Below are 8,524 nucleotides of genomic sequence, written 5' to 3'. Positions count from 1 at the left end.
TCTGCCTCAGACTGCCTTCCTGGTTTTTTGACCCTGCCTGTGCAAAAGACAATGAAAAATCCACCTTATGTTGTTTTCTAAATGTTACACTGCTGGCCATTACACCAGAAATGTAGGACATGTCCTGAAACAGAATGCAGGAACCTGTGCACACAGCCTTTGCAAATGTTCACAAAGACGCCTGGTTTCACTCTGCTGCTTTCCCTGTCTAATTGTATTCTTTTGTCATTAGTTTACTAATATAAAAAGGGGTGGATCACTCCTGGAAGCCAGGAAGTATAAATCCCACTGCTAGCACCACATGTGAGAGGCGCTGTCCAGATTCTTCACACTAAATATTTACAAAATAAGAGCGTGCCTTGGTGTGGTTTGCATGGGATTCACGGTCATGGATAAAAAAAATTGCATTCTATTGGGGGAGGTGAAATTAAGGTAATCCTGAAATTCAGACATCTGCAAGATGAGATCCTTCAGTATCAGGCCACAGATCACTTCATTCTCCTCCCAAATGTGCAACAGTCCTATTCAAACACACTGTTCCCTTTCTCCTTCCTGGTGCTGTGTGTCACTGTTCCTTCCGTAAATCCTGCTCCCTCTCTCCTTCCTGGTGCTGTGTGTCACTGTTCCCTCTGTAAATCCTGCTCCCTCTCTCCTTCCTGGTGCTGTGTGTCACTGTTCCTTCTGTAAATCCTGCTCCCTCTCTCCTTCCTGGTGCTGTGTGTCACTGTTCCCTCTGTAAATCCTGCTCCCTCTCTCCTTCCTGGTGCTGTGTGTCACTGTTCCTTCTGTAAATCCTGTTCCCTCTCTCCTTCCTGGTGCTGTGTGTCACTGTTCTCTCTGTAAATCCTGTTCCCTCTCTCCTCTTTGGTGCTGTGTGTCACTGTTCCTTCTGTCAATCCTGCTCCCTCTCTCCTTGGTGCTGTGTGTCACTGTTCCCTCTGCATGCAAAAACAAAAAGTATAGGGTTTGTGTGCACTCTAATGCTTCTTAACAGGCTTTTAGCTAGCAGTCTTAGAGACTTACAGAAGACAAACAGGCCTACAGGTTTCTGTAACTCTGCCATGCCAGGCTGTGGGACATCCACATGTTATATATGTGGATATTCATTGAGGCTGTTCAGGTAAAATACCTAGCCCAAAAGTACAACAGTGGTCAACTGGGGAATTCACCCAGCTATTTTTGTGTTTTAAAAACACAAAGCAATTTTTTGTGTTCCTGATCACTAAGCCACACTGCCATCATATCCCTCAGTTCAGCATGTTTGTGCAACACCGTGTTGGAAGGGTCCACAAGAAGGGAAATCATAACTGACCCCAATAAGCTGTTGACCAATCATTGCTGATACTCAAATATGCTTACCACAAATCATTAATTATGTAAACTATATCAGCCAATCAGCACTGATGTTGTAATACACTGTCCACCAATCATCACTGACCTGTAATATGCTGTTGACATTTGCAAGAAGCTTTTTCAAACCACTCACAAGTACAAGAGGCTAAGTAAATGTTCAATATGACCTTTACAGACATTTACAGACCAATAAATACTCATTTTTTGATGTCAATAAACTCAAATTTCTTGATTGTTTCTTTTGTCCATGGGAGCAAGAAGAGCTTTGTCACCCATTTTTTAAAATACCACAGTCCCCTGAATCTATTGGCTCTACAACAGGAAAGGTGACACATATAATTGACATCATGGTGTTTCTGAGTCCTGACTGCTCTGTGAAGTGTCCCTATTTGCCCTTGCTACTCTGTGTTGTAGAGTTCGATACATTGAGACTTGGTGACCAAAAAATTAACCACTGCTCCGTTTACTTGGCATTTTTAGCTGTAAAGGAGGAAAGAACCCTCGAACAGTTTCATTGACAGAGCAGCTCCCTGCAAATATAACTGCTGATGAACAGCGTCTGTAGAAACGCTGCCACACCCTCTCATTCCCTGGTTTGTGTAAATCTGTGTAAATCTCCAAAAGAGAGACTTTGAGTTTATTCCACACCAATTTTAGCAGGGAAATGTGTCATATTTTGAAAAAAACTCATTCATCTGTTTGGGGATAATAACAGTCACCACTGTGCCCCAGATCCATCAGCAGCCCCCTCCACAGGACACTCCAGCAGATGAGAAGGCCAAAAAAAGTCTTAGTCAGTCTTAGTTCCACCATTTTTGCCACTTTGCTCTCTCCTCCTGTCCATCATACTCCCCCTCTTCCAGTTCAGGTTCCCCCTCTTCCATCATTTAAGATTTACATTTACATTTACATTTATTTATTTAGCAGACGCTTTTATCCAAAGCGACTTACAAAAGTGCATACAGTAGGTACAGCGACAGTACGGGGACAGGATGTGTACAGTTCCACAATGAGACAGTTCTCAGCTGAGAGCAAGGTCTGTTTGAGGACGCAGTACTATCAGATTTTTACAATTACAGCCTAAAGGGCAACTAGTACGATATACTTTCGAACGGCAAACTTCAACAACTTCAAAACGGCACAATGAGCGTCAGGGTTAAGGCGGCAACAAGAGACAAAATTTAAAAGCACAATTTAAAAAGCACAGCAATTTACAGCACTGATGGGCGGGGGGGGGGGGGGGGGGGGGGGGCAGCAATTGTGTGCTGGGTCAGTCCAGGTAGAGTCTGAAGAGGTGCGTCTTCAGGCCCCGTCTGAAGGACTGGGGTGAAGGAGCTGTCCGTAGCGAGACCGGGAGTTCGTTCCACCACTGGGGAGCGATGTAGGCGAAACGCCGATGTCTGGCAGAACGAGCACCTCCTGCCTTGACCATGCAGGGAGCAAGGCGTCCAGTTGCTGCTGAGCGTAGGGGTCGGGCTGGTGTGTAGGGCTGGATGAGTTCTTGGAGGTAGGCAGGGGCTGTCCTGTTGACTGCAGAGAAGGCGAGGGTCAGGGTCTTGAATCTGATCCTGGCAGCGACAGGAAGCCAGTGGAGGGATTTCAGCAGGGGAGTAACATGGGAGAATTTGGGGAGGTTGAAGATCAGTCGGGCAGCTGCATTCTGGATGAGCTGGAGAGGGTGGGTGGTGCATGCTGGGAGGCCTGCAAGGAGAGCGTTGCAGTAGTCCAGTCGAGGGAGAACTGTGGCCTGGATAAGGAGCTGCGTCGCGTATGTGGTTAGGAACGGGCGAATCCTCCTGATGTTGTGGAGGAGGAATCGGCAGGTCCGTGACGTGCGAGCAATGTACTCCTTGAAGTCCAGGTTGCTGTCGAGGGTGATGCCCAAGCTCTTTGCTGTCCGAGAGGATGGTATTGTGGTGCCATCGAAGGTGATGGAAAGGTCATGCAGGGGGGAAGGGCCGGCTGGGATGAAGAGGAGATCCGTTTTACTGAGGTTCAGCTTCAGGTGGTGGGATGTCATCCATTTGGAGATGTCAGCCAGGCATGCAGAGATTCTTTCGTTGACCTGGGGGGTAGAGGGAGGGAAAGAGAAAAAGAGTTGGATGTCGTCAGCATAGCAGTGATAGGAGAAACCATGCGATTTGATAACTGAGCCAAGAGAGTTAATATAAATTGAGAAGAGTAGGGGTCCCAGTACTGAACCCTGTGGGACTCCTGTAGTGAGGGGGGTGGGTGCAGAGGTGGAGCCTTTCCAGTAGATCTGGGAAGATCTACCAGTCAGGTAGGACATGAACCAGGAGAGGGCAGTTCCAGAGATGCCCATCTCAGACAGCTTTGATAATAGTGTCTGGTGGTTGACTGTATCGAAAGCAGCAGAGAGGTCGAGGAGGATGAGGACAGATGACGAGCCGGAGGCTCTAGCCGTGTGGAGAGCCTCTGTCACAGCCAGGAGTGCAGTTTCTGTTGAGTGTCCAGCTCTGAATCCTGACTGATGGGGGTCTAGGAGGTTGTTCCTGAGAAGAAAAGGGGAGAGTTGGTTAAGTACTGCACGTTCCAAGGTTTTAGATAGAAATGAGAGAAGAGATACCGGTCGGTAGTTTGTAACATCGGATGGGTCGGTAGATGGTTTCTTGAGGAGCGGTGTGACCAGAGCTTTCTTGAAGTCTGTGGGGACAGTGCCAGAGGTTAGTGAGGAGTTGATAAATGAGGAAAGAAATGGGGCGATCTCACCAGATATGGATTGGAGCAGGGTAGAGGGGATGGGGTCCAGAGGGCAGGTTGTGGCGTGGTGGTCTGTGATGAGTTGTAGTACTTCCAAGTCTTTGAGCGGCATGAAGGATGATGGAAGAGGGGGAACTTAAGATTTAAGACTTAAGATGCACACTAACATACTTTACCAGCAGAGACAAACTGCACATGTGTTCTGCATGGAAGTAACCTGGTTTACATTGATCACTCTGAAAGCAATTAAATTTCCATTGATGGAAAACAAAAAGATGTACATGTGAAAAAAAACAGTGGTCAGGTGTCAAGCCATCTGCATCCAAACATGCACATGCTGCTGTCACCCAGTGCATGCTCGCCTGGTCCGCGGGGGGTCCTCACACACATACGGACCTGCAGGTGAATGCACTCGGGTTCAGGAGCTCACTGCTGCCACAGATGATGCTGACCCCTGCAGGCCAGAAAATGCAACTCCACATAAGGTCCATGTCAACCAAATTACATTTACATTTACAATTACATGTACAATTACAATACAATTAAAATTACACTTTAAATGACTAAATATCACATACGTGTGCGTGTGCATGTGTGTGCATGGTCATATTTGAGAGTCAGACATAACACATTTAAAATCAACTGCTCAGTGATGTGTGGGGGAAAAACTAATTTCTTACAAAGACTGTTTCTAACGTATTCAGTGTACACAAATGGAATAAGGTGAATTTCAGAATGGTGTTTTAGCACCACCAGCTGGCTGTAATGTAACCCTGCACATGACTGAAAACTCTACACACACCCTGCAGCCTCCAGTGGAAACTTCACATCCACTTTTAGTGAATGATTAGAATAATTTAAATGGCATTAATGGTAACTGTCAGGTAACAACTTTTATTGTAGCTGCAAGGCTTAGGGTATGGTAAATTAGATTGGAGTTGCTGTATGATAACTTTAAATCAGGCTATTGCCTCAGTATGGCCATACAGAATTCCATGGCAATTATGACAACAGTGGTGTCAATGAAATTTCCCTCTCATACTGGTCATTTAATCATCCCCCAGTTTGACTGGCTAAATGATGCCCTGTCCAGTTCATCTGGTGTGTTACAAGTGGTATGGTGCAAAATGGCTGCCAGCTGGGGGACTATACATTTGAAGTCACCCTCCACCCTCTCTGTAAAGTCCTTTGCAACCCCTGTAATGCATATAAAAGCAATTTGAAACTGGCCGTGTCATTTACTAACAATGACCAGAATAAAAATGGATTGGGGTGAAGAGGTCACGGCCTGGGCCTCTAGAGACAACTTTCAGGCACCCTGCAATTCACTAGGCACCTACAAATCACTCGGGAGATGCATGGATGGATTATGAAATCAAGGGCCCCTGAGCATGAAAGCAAAGTCCAACTGCTTGGTCAGTTTGCTTTCAATAGCCATGAGGGAAAGTGAATTGAGGTGTTTTTGAGTCATCTTTGTTCTTAATTCATTTTTTTTTATTCAAGGTTTTTTTATTTGTTTTTCAAGTTGCACACAAACATGAGCATACATTAATGCATCCATTCACTTTGTTGTACAAATATTTTCCCTTTCCCCATAACCCCACACCATAAAAAAACCCTCCGTTACACCATACCACTTATAAATCATGTCTGTCTTCACATTCATGTTGGATAATCTTTATTACAATCCTAACATAACAGGTCTATACAAAAAAGATGATTCATGGAAGTAGAATTTCAGTAGTATCCATCTTTTCTACGTAAGACAAAAAAGGCAGCCATATGGTATAAAACTTTAAAGCACATCCTCTTATAGAATAACTAATTTTTTTCTAATATCAAAAGGTGCATAACATCCTTTATCCAAATTTTGAAGGTTGGAGGAAACTTTGCCTTCCACTTGAGCAAGAATCATCACCTGGCTAACAGGGTTGTAAAGCTTATTATATTTTCAGCATGTTTATTTAGTTGGAGATTCTGTGGAACAACCCCAAATATTGCAGTAATAGGAGATGGTTCTATGGGTATTTTCAGGATCTCTGACAAAACCTTGAAAATTGATTGCCAGAAAGTACTCAGTTTTGGGCATAGCCAATACATATGTGAGAGGGTGGCTGTTCCCAGCAAACATGCCCATGCGGGCCCACTGTGGGTAGGTGTGGGTTTACTGTGGGTCAACGTGGGCAGGGCAAACCCACACTAATCCCACATGGGCCCCATGTTTTGCCCTTTGGGGCCCCTATGTGGGGTTTATGTGGGCAAGCCCAACTGTGGTCTTGCCCACAGTAAGCCCACATGGGCCCCCTGTGGGTTAGCCCATGTGGGGCCCACAGTATTTTTCCCTTTTGGGCCCCCATGAGGGTTTTCTGTGGGCAACCCACCGTGGACTTGCCCACATAAACCCCACATAGGGGCCCCTGTGGGTTAGCCCATGTTGGGCCTACAGCAGTTTTGCCCTTTGAGGCCCCTGTGTAAGCTTACTGTGGGCATGCCCACCTGTGGTCTTGCCCACAGTAAGCCAGCATGGGCCCCCTGTGGGTTAGCCCATGCGGGGCCCACAGCAGTTTTGCCAACCGTGTTGACAGTACAGGATAGTTAATACGTTTTAAGATTACAAATGCTCTAGGGCAGGGAGTACTCAAACTTTTTATTTACCACCCACATGCCAAATGTTGCATATAATCAGAGGTCTGCAACAGTGACAGTAAAATGTAATCAAGTTGTCCACGGCATGACTGGTCCATCCCATACTTAACTAAAACTCTCCTACCTTTCGGTTTCTAGCAGCTGTTTCATATTATAGTTAAGAGAAAGAACACTATAGTTTTTTTTTTTTGTAAATTGTTTGTCCCTTAAATGTTCCCATAGAGCAGCTTATACCATCTGCCCATACATGAGCGTCATGCTCACAACTGAAAAGTTTTTTTAACCAACTTAATTACAGATTAACTATTACTGATAACTTTACTATTTTAATAATTTTGAACCATCAGAAATTTAGTGAACACACACACATAGCAGCTTATTGTAGTCTCATATACTCTGTAATACGTCTGACATTAATAAATGTGACACACTCCATCACGCTAGCAGTACACAAGACATCAAATGTACTTTGAGACAGTGAGTGGTTGCCCTCCAGTTTTTCCAATGTTACCATTATTACAGCCATGCTGCTAAGGTAGGTGGAAACAGCAAGGGCTGGTTGTTGCTGCTGTAATCTTTCTGTCTTTTTCTAGAAAGAAAGTAAAGGAAACTGAACAATTTATCAAATGTCACATCCTGGTTCTTGTGCCATGTGACAAATGTGGGAGACACCATGTTAACGGTATAACAAAAGTGATTTATTTAACAAAAGCAAATTAATTGAATGCTTAATTGAACATTAACAATGTGTGGAGTGTGATATCATGGGAATCTGTTGTGTAAGGTGTGCATGAGGGATGAGATAACGTGTGGAGACTGGAATAACAAGCTAGGTAGCACATTACAACCAAGTACAGCAAGCTGACTGACAGAGCAGGCTGTGTTCTCTGATGACACAACCTGTAAGAGAACAGAGAAAGAAAAACAATAATGTTCCACTTCAAGACATCTGCAACAAATCAAGACATTGTATCAATCATAAAAAGAATCACCTTGTTTTTGCTCTGCATTCTCAGTCCCCACTACTCCCTGGACAACTACCACCTGTATTCTGCGTTTGCCAGAATGCCCTATATTCCTGCACTAGCAGTCTCTGACTCCTCCATACCCAATTCCTGGTTTACAAGAGCTAGTCTTATTTCCTCTGTATTCCTTTAGCAGCGGTGTGCCACCACAGTAAACACATTACCACCACTGCAGGAGGAAATTTGAAAAATGAATATTGATAAGTTTACTACCTAAAGCTGATAAAATGTTAGAAGTAGACTGCTGATTATAATTATAAACATTTTCAGCACATGATGTTGAAATATAATTTAGACCAGAACACTGACAGATGCAAACAAAATAAGAACTATTTGCCAAAGCACCACCACTTTATAATATTAGGGTAAAGGTCAAGTTCCTCACCTCTGTATGGTGTCTAGTGGTTCTTTAATGAAGAACCACTAGGTCCTCAGGAACATCAGCAGGTCATCTCATCTATGGGAGGTAAGACATTTTCATTTATTTAAACTGCAACATAAATTTATGCATGTATGTATGTAAACACACAACCTTAATTTATCAGGATTATTTCTCTCTCTGTCCCAAGCAAGCTCTTTTAATAGTCTGCAATTTACAATTAGCAATTTACAAAAGGTTAATTAGAATCACTGAATGTTAAGGGTTGTTAATGAATCAGCTCAGCCCTGCTGGTGTCTCGCGACTCCCGCCATATGATCAGGCTCGAGAAACTGATTTAAAGAGACTGTTTAAAGAGTAGAGACCCTGAGTTCATTACATCAGTAAAGGATGTTGATGT

General features: G+C 44.1%; 1 long non-coding RNA gene across 1 annotated transcript; it reads right to left on the bottom strand.

Moving 5' to 3' along the window:
- Positions 1–7,396: 7,396 nt before the first annotated feature.
- Positions 7,397–8,176, bottom strand: LOC118795125. The gene is made up of 2 exons (XR_005005783.1): positions 8,131–8,176; positions 7,397–7,620 (listed from the first exon to the last, which is right to left on the bottom strand). It is a non-coding gene; the product is annotated as an uncharacterized LOC118795125 (long non-coding RNA).
- Positions 8,177–8,524: the final 348 nt, after the last annotated feature.

The sequence above is a fragment of the Megalops cyprinoides genome, chromosome 19 (genome assembly GCF_013368585.1).
Source record: "Megalops cyprinoides isolate fMegCyp1 chromosome 19, fMegCyp1.pri, whole genome shotgun sequence".
Classification (NCBI taxonomy): Eukaryota; Metazoa; Chordata; class Actinopteri; order Elopiformes; family Megalopidae; genus Megalops; species Megalops cyprinoides.
The sequence above is the reverse complement of the archived record's forward strand: the minus strand, read 5'-3'. Positions and strand labels throughout refer to the sequence as shown.